The sequence below is a fragment of the Buteo buteo genome, chromosome 23 (assembly GCF_964188355.1).
Source record: "Buteo buteo chromosome 23, bButBut1.hap1.1, whole genome shotgun sequence".
In the NCBI taxonomy this organism is placed as follows: domain Eukaryota; kingdom Metazoa; phylum Chordata; class Aves; order Accipitriformes; family Accipitridae; genus Buteo; species Buteo buteo.
In genome coordinates, this window is record NC_134193.1 from 19,106,365 (window position 1) to 19,120,383 (window position 14,019).

At 55.2% G+C, this 14,019-nt stretch overlaps 1 long non-coding RNA gene across 1 annotated transcript in view; it reads left to right on the forward strand.

The window, feature by feature from the left end:
• Positions 1 to 501: 501 nt before the first annotated feature.
• Positions 502 to 14,019, forward strand: part of LOC142043480 (uncharacterized) — a 36,441-nt gene continuing 22,923 nt past the window's right edge. The window contains exons 1-2 of the long non-coding RNA XR_012654054.1: positions 502 to 575; positions 1,173 to 1,272. This is a non-coding gene — a long non-coding RNA (uncharacterized LOC142043480). The remainder of the gene's footprint in view (positions 576 to 1,172; positions 1,273 to 14,019) is intronic.

Below are 14,019 nucleotides of genomic sequence, written 5' to 3' on the forward strand. Positions count from 1 at the left end.
TAAAAGTGCATTCTTGGTAAGGAATAAAGCACCCACCACCCTGTCCCTGCTCCATATCTCCCTGGTGATTCTCCTGAGTTGCTGTAGGTCCTACCAAAACACACAAAGGGTGGGTAAGGTGAAAGAAGACTCTGCATCAGCAGTGTCTCCAGTGCGCTGTACTTGGCCATCGGCATGGGGAAGGGGGTCCTGCCCCGCTCCCCACCTGCGTGGCAACTAACGGGGCTCCAGGCCCTCGAGGGTGAACTGGGGAGGAACGAGGCGCCTGCTTCGGGAAAGCAGCAAACCAACCCGTGGCCGATTAAAGGACAATCTGGTTTTGCTGAGAGCTGTTGGCTGCCTCAGCCGGAGTGATGCATTGCTCCGGCTCAATTGGACCTTCCTCCCCCTCTGACAGCTGTGCAATAGATCATGAACATATGCAAAAAAATAAACTGCATCAAAGCCACTTGGCAACTTAACTAACCCAATTCATAAATTAATTTCTATTCCTCTTGTAAGGGAGAAATCAGTCACTCCTCAAGGCTATTCGTCTCTATCGCTCATCTGGCCACATCCTTTCATAAATCTTCCCTGTAAGTCTGAACTGGTGATTGCTGGGTCAAGATGCAATAATGCTCGGTGCCTGTGTTGGGCTTAGGGGCAGCCCCGGGGCTGGTTTGTGCTGGACTGGGGCAGGATTGCTTCTCTCTGCATTGCCCCCATCCCTTAAGGCTGTAGCAGAGCTGGTGTTTTGCAGCATGGTGCTGCTCTGTGGGTGCATGTGGGTGATTTCAGGGAGCGGGTGGTCTCTGCTGGGGAGCTGTCGGGGCAGCGCAGAGGTATGATGGTGAATCTCCTCGCAAAACGCGGGCGAGCAGCACGTGCCGGCTTTCCAGAGCCGCGCAGGGGATGGCCAGTGACTGCAGGGTGCTGGGGGCATGTGGAGGGAGGGTGCATGGGTGCTTGGTGGGGGCCGGCACTGGGCTGGGTGCACCCCCATGGAGCTTTGCAAGACCCCATGGCTTTGCAAAACAGTGCCTGGAGCCCCTCCGGCTCCAGATGGGCATCAGTGCTTGGAGCCCAGGTTAGCTTTTCCAACCAGGCAGACAGAAGTTAGCTCTTCCTTACTGTATCCCTCGCCCTGCTCCCCCCTCACAAAAAAAAAAAATAAAAAATCACCACCTTTTCAGGCTGCCATCTGTTTATTTTGTTGGACTCGGAACTTGCTGAAATGTCTTTCGATGGATGAAGGAACGCAGAGTAGAAGAACAGAGCCTGGCAGGCTGCATGGTGAGTGGAAAATAGTTTTTTGGGACTTTCTGGAGTTTGAAGGCCTGATGATGGATGTGCATGCGAAGGATGGTAATGACTTTGTAAGTATCAAAACACAGAGCAAAAGAATAACTCTGCCTAATAGACTGAGAAATGTACGTCGGACAGGATCCGCTCTGCTCTGACACGGGCGAGAGCGGCAGCGCTGAATGATGAAGTGCTGCGGGGCTTGGGAGCAGAGGCTCGTATTGGTTTAATGTATTGGAAAAAATGGTACAACTAGGTTTGAAAAAATATTAGGTACTCACTATGAATGCATTGGAAAAGGCTGCATCTTGCCTTCAGAATGAGTCTCAAGGAGACCCATGGTGTTTGCCGTGAGCTGTTCGAGGGGCTCGCAGCCGCCTGTGGCTCTGACCCGCTGGGCAGGGCTGCCTGTCCCTGTGCCTCCTGGCTCCCCTCTTGCTGCCTTCCCCATCTGCTTCTGGTGTCCAGACCTACTGACAAAAGTGATGGGTTTATGTGGAAATTTTGTGGGGATAAATATTTGCCTGTCAGCAACGCTAGGTCAGAGCATGATTTCTCATGTGCCGTTTGGAAATGACATTTCCAAGCAAAATTAGAATTTCCCATTGAGGGATTTTTTTGTTGTTTTTAAATTGGACAAGGGTTGAATTTGGGGGGTTTCCTGGTTGCCACGCAAATGGAAGACTTGTTCATTCCCCCATGCTTAGAGCGAGGGCTTTCGGTGTCCCGTTTCCAACCTGGCTGACCCAGAAGCCGGGATGAGCTGGAAGACGTGTGTGAGAGCTTCAGCTGGGCGTTGGATTTACCAAAAGCGGGATGTTTTTTTCTTGCTTGGAGGGCTTTTTTTTTTCAGGTCACTTGAAATCTTGCAACCCCCAACTTCCAGTCCCCCCAGGTACAAATGAAACTGAGATGCTGGATAAAAAGGGGATGTGGGGGCAGACTGCAGGTTTCCAGCCCTTCCCATGTGATGTGGTGGCTTTGTCACTGGCTGCATCTTCTGCTGCAGTTTTTGGGTGGCTGCTGGCCCGGGATGGCACAGGACCATGCTCTTCTGGAGCCTGAACTTCCCCAGGGTGGTCATGGGTCCTGAGAGAGGGAGGGATGCAGCCAGCAGTGCTTGGAGCTGGTCCCCTGTGGTCCTTGTGCCCCATAGATCTCTGCCTTGCCTCGCTCGGATGATGCGGTTGATCTTTGTGCAGGGACATCTGTGCAGAAATACTGCATGATAGCACGGGCTGAGCGTCCCCAGGGATGGGGACCAAAAGTGGCACTTTTTGCTGGTGGGGATGGGTGAAAACTTGGGAGGCACAGGGCTGCACAGCAGCGGCTGCGGCAGTGTGCGTGGAAGTACAGCCGAGCCCTGCTAGGCTGCGGGGATGTCTGCAGGGAAGGCTTTAGGGGCTGGGGGTTATCCCTCCCAAAACTCGATGGCTTAGGTGACCTGCAGCCTTGGGAGGATGGTTCTGCCGTCACCTGGCTCAGCTCACATCCAGGATGTAGCCACAGGGGCTAAAAATAGAATTTAAAGAACAAGCACAAGAAAGTTTCCTTTCTGAAATATCCTGTATATCCAGAGCCACATTAAGGCACCAACAAGGTTTTCGACACCCTGCGTTGGTTGAGAGGTGGCGAGATAAATAAAACAACTTTCAAGAAGAATTTTTTTAAGAAACATTTTTTTTAGTGTGTCTAGTTCAACTCCGTGAGCTGCTGGGACAGGCTTTGAAGCGGCGCCTGTTGCAGTGCCACAACCTGGGTTTTTTTGGATCCCCCTTCCCTTGCCTAGGGGCATTTCTGCTGGGTATTTTGAAGTGAAGCTGCTTTTTCTTTGATGGCAAAGACTGGATTTCTTTCTGCTTCGGACACAAATCTCCCCCCACATTCCTGAGAGCTGCTGCCTGCTCCTTCCTTGGCTCTGTGTGTATTTTTCCTGTTTAATGTGATTATTATTTTTTTTTTTAAAAAAGGGCAAAACAAAACATATAATTTCCTTGATTTAATGTGAGCCAATTATGGCTCACAGGCTGTTAACTTCATCACCGCTTCTTCCAAGAAAGACCTTGGTAAAATAAACCACCACGCCGGCGGAGCAGAGCTGGCAGCCGTGCCGATGCACCGGGACCTGCCGTCGGGCTCCGCGTGCGACCGGCAAAGCCTCAGCAAGCCACGGCATTTTATCCGCTCCCCTCCCCAAAGCTGGAAAAAAACCTAACGGCTCTGTCACACACATGCCCGCTAAAATATCCAACCACTTGTTGTACATCTGCTGACGGATACCAACTGGAAAGGAGATTAGGGCTCAGACTCCCGCGCTGGGCTGTCTGCCCCTCCTAATGAAGAACAGATTGGAGCCCTCGCCGGTGCTCGAGCGCGGCACGCTGCTTCCAGCACCCGGCAAATGGCAAAATCAGGAGGGCTGGGGCGGCCGGCGGATACCAGGGTGCAGGCCAGCCTTATTAAACTGCGCCGACAGCCAGGCATAGCTTAGGCTGGGGCTTGGGTGGGTGCTGGGTGGGATGCTGGGGGGTCTGGGGTGGGATGCTGGGGGGTCTGGGGTGGGATGCTGGGTTCTGCAATGAGACGGTGGGACCCTGGGTGTTGGGGGGCACCTGGGTTGCTGCATGTTTGCAGTAAGGGCTGGCACGGGGTGCTGGGGATGCTCTGGGGGATGCTGTGCTCCCCCCACCAAGGGGGCACTTGCCCCGGCACTGTCCTGCCCATCGCCTCCAAATCACAGTGGCTCACACATCTGGAGGCAGGACCTGACCCCTCCAACCTGGGCACCGCTGGCTTGGGGACCTGGAGCCGGATGGTGTCCAGCTACAGTGAAATCCCACATAGTGTGGGTCACTTTTTGCATGGCGTTTCCCAGCCGCTTTGCCTTGGGAAGAAAAACGCTCGTGGCATTTAAAAGCTCCTCGGGGCCATCCCCCAGAGCAGGGTGCGGGGCCCGTGCTCTTCCTCACGCTCGGCCACAGCCTTTTCCCCGGGGTTTTGCATGCTGCCTGCGGCACCGGGACCTGCAGACCGTGTGCATGTTTGCCAGTGACTGCATCGCCGTCTCCTGAATTGCTCCGTTCCCTGGCCGGGGTCCAGCACAGGAATGTTAACGTTTTTCTGCAGCTAATTCAGGGCCATGGGCAGACCCGATGCTGTCTTCTCCCTCCCTCCCTCCTCACCGCTGGCGCTTGTTTTATTTTATGTTTCTTTTCAGTGGCGGTTGAATTGAAAATTAAGATGTGCTGGGACCTAACTCCAAATAAAAATGCCAGCGTGTTCCCTGCGGGGCCCTTGGTTTAACCTCCGAGGCGGGCAGTGCTGTGCTGGTCATGCAGCCCTGCATGCGGTTCGGCCGTGGAGACACATCCCCGTCCCCATCCCTGTCCCCATCCCAGGACTGGGAACGAGGGCAGAGGGAAACCCATCTTCTTCCCAACCCATGTCCTTCCCTTTGGCAAAGCATTTTCCACCGGTGGTGGGGTGGGGATTGCTCATGAATGGTTTGCCTTGCTGGGATTTTGGGGATTACAGCCTGTGGGGTGCCTTCGCTGAGGAAACGATGCTTTCTCTGGTCCCGTGGGACTTTCGTGTTGAGCATCATGGGCTGAGAGCCTGCATTCTGCCTGCAGCCCGCGGGATAAGGGATGGGGACAAGGCTATGTCCCAGCTGGGGCTGTGACACTGCGGTGGGCAGGCTGGTGGCTGGCTGCCATCGATCCCTGGCCGCTGGCAGAGAAGAGTGGGAGAGGAGCAGGATTGCTGCCGCGGCCTATAAAAAGGCAAAGATGAGCTGGGATTCCCGTACAAGGGGGAACGGGAGGCAGCTGCGTCCTCGAAGCAGGAGAATAAGGCGCTTTTTATAAACCCATTTTTGCAGGCACCTTTTAACACGTTTATCCTGCCGACAGAAAATCTCGTGGATGAAATTTGGAGTGAAAGCAGAGACCTGAAAACACATTTCTGCTCCACTGGTGATCTGTTAACGGGATAATCTTGTTACAGCCACCTGTTAGTCCTGGAGTGAATCTTGAGTATTCCTGGGCAGACATTAATTTATTTTATTGGCATAACAGCACTCTGCCCCGTGACCCCGGGGTGTCCCCCAACACCCCAGCCCTTGGTTGCTTTCCCATTCAAGGTCATTGGAAGTGGCACTAAATACTTTCAATTGTTCTTAAGCGAAAGGAGCTTTGAGGTTTTTGAAGATCAAGATGCACCAGATGGACCAGGTTTTTATTCAGGGGCCTTTGGGCCAAGCCCGACGTGCATTAAAAAAAATCTTTACGCATCTCCATGGCCCTGACTTTCTCTAAGTTTTGTGAAAATTGGTGGCTGGATAGAGGAGAAAAAAACCAAATCTTTTTCCATGCCATGGAGGGAGACTGTTATAGCCAGCCTGTGCCCGTGCTGGGAACCGTCCGTCCGCTGCCTCGGCTTCTTTCCTTTCCCACCAGCTTTGCTGCTGCTCCTCTGGGGTTTTTTTTCATTGCACTTTTAAACCCCACGTGCCGTGTGTCCCCCCCAAGCCCCTGAACTCTCCCTCACCCGCCTGCAGCCGCCACGGCAGGTAGGGGCGGCCCCGACCCCTCGCTCCCGAAATTCATTTCCCCTGGGAAAGCCTCCTAAGCTGGTTATACATCCCGCTGCCCCCCGGGTACCTCACGGGTGAGGCAGACCTTGCAGGAGGATGAGACGGGAAAATTTGGGAGCGAGAAGGAGCAGGGTTTATATGGGAAAAGCAATGGGAGGTGCCACCCTTGCTCGGTCCCTATCTCTTCCCGGCTGTTCCTGGGCTTTCGGGGAGCACTTGCCTGGGTGTCCTGAGCCCCTGGGGCTCTGCCCGTGTCTGGAGGAGCTCATGTGAAACCCATTAAAAGCATAAGGAAAGGGAGCACGACTGTTGGGAATCATTTTGTTTGGGTTTCTAAAACGTGCGCATGAAAACACTGTGTGGTTTTCTGACAAATTTGAAACAGCGCTGCTCAATTCGCTCCAGCGCTGCTACTGTTGATCTAGCAGACTGTAAAGCATTTATTGGAGTTGCTTGAGGCGAACTTAAGCATCTGTGGAATAACAAGTCCAGGAAGTAATTGCATCCACAAGGAAAATATTTTTATGTATAATTCAGTGACCCATTTTATAAACATTGCGGTTCCACCTTGGACTTTTTTTTTTTCCTTTTTTTTTTTTTTTTTCATCCGCAGCCTTCCCTATCCAAGCGTCTGAGGTTAGTGAAATATGCAGGGTTGTGTTTGGTGGCTCCGTGTTTGGTAAGGCAGGGCGCTGGGCGGGAGGTGGGGAGGAAAGCCCCGGTGCTGCGGGGGGGGCCGGGGGTCCGACTCCGGTGGTGGCACCACAGTGGGGGGACGCCGACGCTGGGCGCTCCGGAGAAGCAGAGAGACAGCGTGGATTGCTCCCGCCGAGCTTGGCAAGCGCAGAGGAATTGTTTCGGGGCAAGGGCTTTTCTTTCTTCCTTAGCAAACCAGCTTTATGAGAAGATGAGTCATTTACAGCCTGGGTGGCATCGTGCTCGGTGCAGGGCTGTGGAGCCCGGGGGGCTCTGTGTCCAGTTTTGGGGGGTTTTTGTTTCCATGCAGTATAGATGCACACCCCCCCCGCCCTTTCTCGACCCAGGAGCTCTGTTTGCTCTCATGGCACAGTGCAGGTGGGAGCTGGAAGGAGCTGTCACATAAAGATTTTTTAGAGGGGACTGGCCCATCCCAAGCGCGGCAGCCTGGGCATGGCTGGTTTGGGGACCGACGTTAGACACAGGCATTTAAATGGGTGATAACTTAGAAAACATAGATACGCTCTAACAGAACAAAATTATGAAAAGATAAAGCTGCAAACACCGTATTAAAATTGCACTTAATTTTTGTGGGTTAAATATTGTGGGAGTTTTGTAGGTGCACTGGCACCTTGGCCGGGATAGAGCTGCCCCTCCTGGGACACAGGGTGGGATTGATGGCAGGGGATCTCGCTCCCCCTTCTCCCGCTTTGCCCACCCCAGGTTTGTTGGCATCTTTATCCCTTGGGTAGAATAAAACTCTGACCCAACCTGAACGGCAAAAGGCACGTGGGTGCTGTGCCATGAGACCAGCGGGCATCTCGTGTGTCCCCATCCTCTCTGCAGCACCGCGGGGAAGCGACGGACCCTCCAACCCAAATCCTCGGCTGCTGGGATGGACCCATCGCCTCCCACTGGGCAGCGAACCCCCGGCTCCTGCCCCTCTGTTTCTCCCTGTGCACAAGGCATGGCTCAAAAGCCAGGCAGTACTGAAAATTGGAGGGCAAACCTCAAGTCGGAGGTGCCAGGCGGAGCCTCCTCTGCTTTTCCCGTTGCTTCCATCACCCCCGAAGTGCCATGCCCTGCCTGCGGCCGCCCCCCTGCCCGAAAAACTGGCCGATGCCAAGGGCAGCCACAGCCCCAGGGCCGGGCCCCCCTCCAGGAGGGAGAAGAAAACAAAACAAAACAGGCCTGGGAGTAAATATTATCTGAATATAAAGGAACGCGATGTTTCTTCATATGGGTCTAGAATTTCTGCCTTTTAACAGCTAACCTTGACTCAGCCAATATCCACAACATGCAGCCCTGGCCAAAATATGCTGGGCCTTAAAGTACCACAACAGCTGTTTTTCTTGCTAAAATATGACATTAAATTTTTTGGACGGCTTGATGCTTCCTTGATGAAAGTGGAATAAGGGGCTATTTTTCCTCCCTCTCTCCCCCCTCCTCCCGTCTTTCCTCCTCCTTCTGTGCAAGGCGATAAAGCCCGAGCCTTTGCAGACATCCCATGCAGGCAGCCGGCCGATGCGCCCGCGGGGCTGGAGCCCCGGCTGCAACCCGAGAGAGGGGGCTGCTGCTCGCTGAACCCCCCCTTGTTATTCCTGGATCCCTCCCATGCCCCGGCAGAATCGACGCCAGCAGCAGTTACAGCCCTGACATCTTGTTTTGCCGATGGTTTGTAGTACGTTAAAAATGTTCCGCCCTTAAAATGAGGGCACCGATGGTGTGGGGGGCGCTGGGGGTGGTGGGGCTGGTGTGTCCCCTGGTGGGTTTTGCATTTTGGACCCCCCCGACCTCACAAGAGAGGCAGTTTGGGGCTTTTCAAGAGCTCCAGCTGCAGCCAGTGGTGCGAGGCAGGAGCCCGGCAACCACATCTGGCCCCATGAGCTGGTGCTGGTCCCTGTCCCTGAACCGACCTGTATTTGGAGAAATTGCCGGTGGCGTGAGCCAGTGCTGGCCAGGATTCACCCCTTTTCGCCCCACAATGGCAGCGAGGTCTTGTGCAGGGTTTGCAGCCAGCCATGCACCAGGGTGGTGCAAAAAACGCTGCGGTGGCTTTTGCTTTGGTGATGCCAGCTGGGTGCCACCTGGCACGACGGGTGCCTTTCTGGCCAGCGTGTTTGTCCACGGGTGCCTTTGCGGGACGAGCTGAGTTTCTCAGGCTGCGGCGGGCACTGGGATGGGGATTTGCATCGGAGTCACTGCCCTGGGTCTTAAAACACAGGAATGGCAATGGTGGGAGCAGGGATGTGTGGTGGGATGCGCCCTGGCTGGTGCCAGCAGAGGTGGTTCTGCTCATCGGCACTGCGGCCACCCACAAGCAGCATCGCCCAGTGGTACCTGGGTGCGGGTCCAGGGCAGTTCTGGTCATGCTCGTGCATGATGGGTGATGTGGGCAGCATCGGGATGGGGTGTCCGCTCCCCTCGTCCCCATCCCTTTCCCACCTCTGGAAGCGCCGCGGTTCCTCGCCTGGCTCCCCGTGCGCTGTCGAGGACAAAGTCCTTGCCCTCCATGCCTCATCCTCCCTTTTTAAACGATCAGCTTGATTTTTAATGGGAGACAGAAGAATTTTTAAAAGGGGGGAGGTGGGAACCAAACCAGGATGAAGGTTTCATTGCCCAGAGCCTCCCGGGCTCATTGATTTTGACGGGGTCCTGACATCTCACGGGCTGATAACCCAGCGAGCTATGGCGTGGGCAGCGGTGGCATCGCCACCCAGGGGTCAGGCTCGGGGGCTTCAGCCCTGACTCGAGGTTACCCATCACTCCTCTTATTTCCTTAATGACTTCACTGCAGCACCTTATTTATACCTAACACTGTATCTGTCAAGCCGTTGCGCTCACTGTGCACGTATTTATTTATGGAGACCCGCGAGTACCCGTGGTGATGGGGATGCAGCTGAAGGGTGCGTGGGGTGCCAGGCTGGGTCCCCGGCGGTACCCGTGTGTGTGTGTGTGTGTATAAGGTACGTGTTCCCCTTTCCCCGGCCGGCGAGCATGTGGTTGGAATTAGCGGCGCGGCTGCAGGGGGAGCGGGCAGCTGGGTTTCTCCGGAGCGTTTCAGTGCTTAATCTCTGAAGAATGCAGAATGTCTGTCTGGACGCCCCAGCCAAGATCAACTCTGCGGCACGGGGAGGCCAATATAAACGTTCATGTTTTGTGTCACCGAGATTTCATTAGATGTTTTTTATGTAATTGCATAAGTCGAACTACCGTGATGAAAATGCCACAGCGAACAAATGAGATGAATTGTGAAACCTCTCCTTCGAGGAGACGCTGGCCTCCTCTGGACCGTGGGGATCCAGCTCCAGCCTCTTCCAAGGCGCTTGTGACCTTTTTGGATAAATAAGAGGCTGTTTGCCCATCATCCCCCCCTCCTCCATCCCTCACCCTGACGTCAGGGCGAGCTCAGGCCTCGGCCGGGCAGCAGGTCTCCCCGTGGCCGGCACTGGGATGTAAAGGGACTGGCAGCCCCGTGCTCCAACGGGCTCCCATCCCTCCTCTGAAACCCAGGGGGAGGTGGCGGGGCAGGGAGAGAGGAAGAAAAATCTCTCCTGTTTCTTGGCTGCCCGATGTCCAAGTGCTTTGCGACATCTGAATGGTATCACCACCCTCTCGGTTTCTCACTTTAAACCCCTGATAGAGGTGGGGAGGGTGACCTGCAGGGCTCGGCTAGCATTTGTAGCGATGCTGCGCCCCATGCCTATCCCTGACCCTCTCTACTAATGAAAACAACTTTGTTAACCTGTCCCTTAAAGGCCTGGCGTGTTTTCCCGATGATACAGATTAATGCCAATTTAATTAGGCCTTAATCAGTGCCTGCTCGGTTCAAACACAGACACGCTCGCCGATGCCAGGCAGCTCCGTGGGCTGGGGAGCACCAGGGCAGGATGGTGCCGCTCCTCCCTCGGATGCGAGGGCTCAGCGGGGCGGCATCCCGGCACCCACCGCCTTCCTCGGCTTCACCCCCATCCCGGTTCTCCTAGGTGACTCGGCAGCACGGACACCTACGCAGGACGAGAAGCCGGACCCACCGGGACGGCACCCCGGCAGAAATCCCCTGGGTTTTGCTCCCAAGGAAGTTTTTCCCACTGATGCACGGGGATGGGGAAGGCGGCCGGCGGTGCGGGAGCCCTGGGTGCTGCATCCCTGCAGCGGCTTCTGCGAGACGGGCTGGAACGGTCGCCCTCACCGCAGACACATCTGCTGGGCGGGAGGGCCTGGAATTTGGGATATTGTTTTTCTGGCGGGGAGCGGTGGGTGCCAAAAGCCTGATAAATTAATCACCTCTGACATGGGTCAGTCCAGCTTCTGGCGTGCGCAGGCTGGGCCCCCCGAGCCGCTGAGCGGAGACGGTGCTGCTGCAACGCAAACGTTCATTATACAGCGAGGCTGCCCATGAGACGAGCGGGTTTTGGCCGGGCTGGGAAGGGGCAGCTGCTGCCGGCGGGGGGCTCGACCACCGTGCCGCCCTGGGACGGCCGGCTGCAGGAGATGCGGTGGCACGACTCTTGCCAGCTGCCTGTGCCTGGCGATGCCGGGACCTGAGAGTGCTCATCGCCTGTTTTGGAGCGGGTCCTGGCTGGGCTGCTGCATGCCGCTGGCCCTTGGGAAACGGGAATGTATTTAGGATTTGTGCGGCTCCTGGCACAGCAAGGTCCTTGGTCAGGGACTGCTGCAGTCCTAGTGCTTAGTGGGCATGCGGAGCTGCATGGGATGGGGATGTGCAGCGTGCAGGAGACATGCAGCGTGCAGAAGATGTGCAGGACATAGCGGGGGTGCAGATGCTGGAGGTCGTGGGCAGCTTATTGTAGTCATTCGCTCCGGTCCCTGTAGGGAGGTGTTTGCTACTGGGGGCACGGGGCTGGATGTCCCACCCTCTGCATGTTGGCTGGGCCGCTGGGGTGATGCTGGTGCAGCCCAGTGCGTGGTCCAAGGTGGGAACCGCACTTTCCCCCCTCCCATGATAAGCGGCATCGTGGACCTGCCGCAGTGGGGCTTTGCTTTTTGGAGATCAAATCGATCCGGTCTCTTTGCTTGCTGCTCAAGGCCAAGGCAAGGCAGGCTGAGCTCCCACCTCGCCAGGCTCCTTTTGCCCATGGGGAGGGGATGGGGCACCCATGGGTCTGTGCCGGTATAGGGTGCCCATCCCTGGGGGGTGGCAGTCCCTGACCCTGGAAGAGTCCCCGCTGCTCACAGCACTCTCCGGAGAGGAGACGGTGAAGGGCTTCCCTCGCCCACTCCTGGGGTTTCTGCACTGCTGGGAAACCAAGGGGATTTTTCTGTTTTTAATTATTTCATTTACCATCTGCCTCCTCCCCATTTTATTTACTCTCCTCTCTCATTTGCTGCTTCCCTTCCCAGTAACCACCAGCATCTCTCTCTCCGCCAGCAGCAGCATTTGCTTTACCTTCCCCAGCCTTTCTTGGGACCACTTCTGCTCAGGAAAGGAGAAAAAGGGAAGCGGAGCGGGGAGCAAAGCTGGGAGAAAAGGGTCCCACTGGGGTCTTTGGGAGTGTTACAGCCTGCATTTGTCCTTCTCATTCACCAAGGCGTTTACAGGCGCTGCGCAGGGCAGGAACGTGCTGCTCGGGGTGGCAGAAGCCATTCAGGGCCGGAGGTGTTAAGACACACGGCATGTGCTGCAATCTACATTTGGGATCTGAGCTGATCTCATCAGGACGATGCAGAAACCTCCCTCCATCCTCCTGTCTTCTCAGCTTGCTTGCTCTCCTTCTCTCTTCCCCCCCCCCAACTTTTTTTTTTTTAATCCAGACATAATTAATGTAAACCAAATGCTTTGTGCACAGCTGCTGGCATCCTGAAACCGTTTTGTGTGTGGTCTTTCCTTTAGCCCGGACAGAGATGGAGCAAAACTCTGAGCATTATCCCAGACCTGCTTGGGTAGAGAGCAGCATCTATTGCACAAGAGGCACCTTGAGTTTCTGCGTTCCCCTCGTGAGATGAGGTTATGCGATGGCTGGTTGAACTGGTTTAAATAAAACCATGGAGCTGCCCAAAAACTTCATCTCCCAAATCCTGCCAAAACCCAAGCTCAACTTTTCTTGCTGATTGGAGGAAATTTGCTTAACTGAAACCCCAAATGTCTGTCTCATTTTCGTGGCTGCCTCTGTGTGTCTTGGTTCCCCCGGGGCTGGATGCTAACGTACCAAAGCTGCTGCGGGAAGGATGTCCTCATGCTGCGTCTGGCACCTTTGGACCTGGGGAGCAGTGAGATCTTGTGATTTCTCTCTTTCCAGCCAAAAGGCTAATTATGATCACTGCTATCACTCAGTATTGCCACTGGATCTTTAGGGCGTGAGGTGTGAGGGAAGGAAAGTATCTGGCCCTACTTGTTACGCTCCCAAAAGCCCAAGCAGCAACGGAGCTTCTTGCATCCCAAGCAGCTCCCGACTGCCTGCAACCCCTGGACTCCCTGGGCTGAGGGGCTCTACACCTTCTGCAGCCCCACGCTTCGCTACCAGCGCTGCCCCTGTGGCCACCAGTCCCTCTCAGCTGGTGCTTTTCTCCTCCATTGCTCCAATCACTCCCTTAAAACCCCAGCGTGGCACCTGGGATCATCAGCAAAAAATAGCAACTTCCACGTCCCTTGTCCTTCTCGCTTGCCGGTAGCACTCCGGGTGTGCTGGGAGAGGTGCAAAGTAGCAAGGGATGCTCGACTTTTTGAAAAAAATCCCTTTTTTTTTGCCAAACACCCCGATGGGGCGGCGGACACGATCGTGTCGTGGTGCGACGAGGGCAGCCGAGCACCGCCGGTGTGCCGGCTCGTCCCGGGCCCTGCGGTGAGTCAGTGGCTGAGCATTTTGCAAAAGTTGAAGCTAAATGGGAAGCATCTGACTGCCCTGCCGTGGACGTGCTTTGGATTCCAGGGCAATTAGGATGCTGCAGATGCCTGGGCAAGAAGGTGGGCTGGGTGGTGTTTCTGGGAGCGACCGCTCTCATATTTCTGCTCAAAAACTCTCCCCCTGTTGTGGCTGGGAGCTGGGGGTGATGCCTCTTGAATGCATCCTCCCCATGGAGGCTGAGCAACTGGGGCACATCTTGAGGTGGCTCCTTCTGGGGCGGCTTTAAGCAAATGGCTGAGCAGAAAACCCACGTGCAATGGAACAGTCAGAGCTTGGGGGCAATATTTGCAATTTACTTTTCCCTTCCTTGAACAAAGGCACTAGTCTGGAGAGCACACACATGCATCCACACAATATTTTAGTTTAAAAAAAAATTATATATAATCTGACTATCTGTGGAAGACTAGTTTCTGTAGAAAACTTTCAACCAGCCCATGGTGGGGTGCCTGGAGAGGCTGAGATATTCAGAAGCAGTGATTTCTGCTCTCAGTGCTTGGTTGAGCGATGCTCACAGGAGAGGGGAAGGGTCCTGACTTGCAGAAAAATGCTCCCCCAGGCCCCCCCATCCTCTCACCCAGCCCC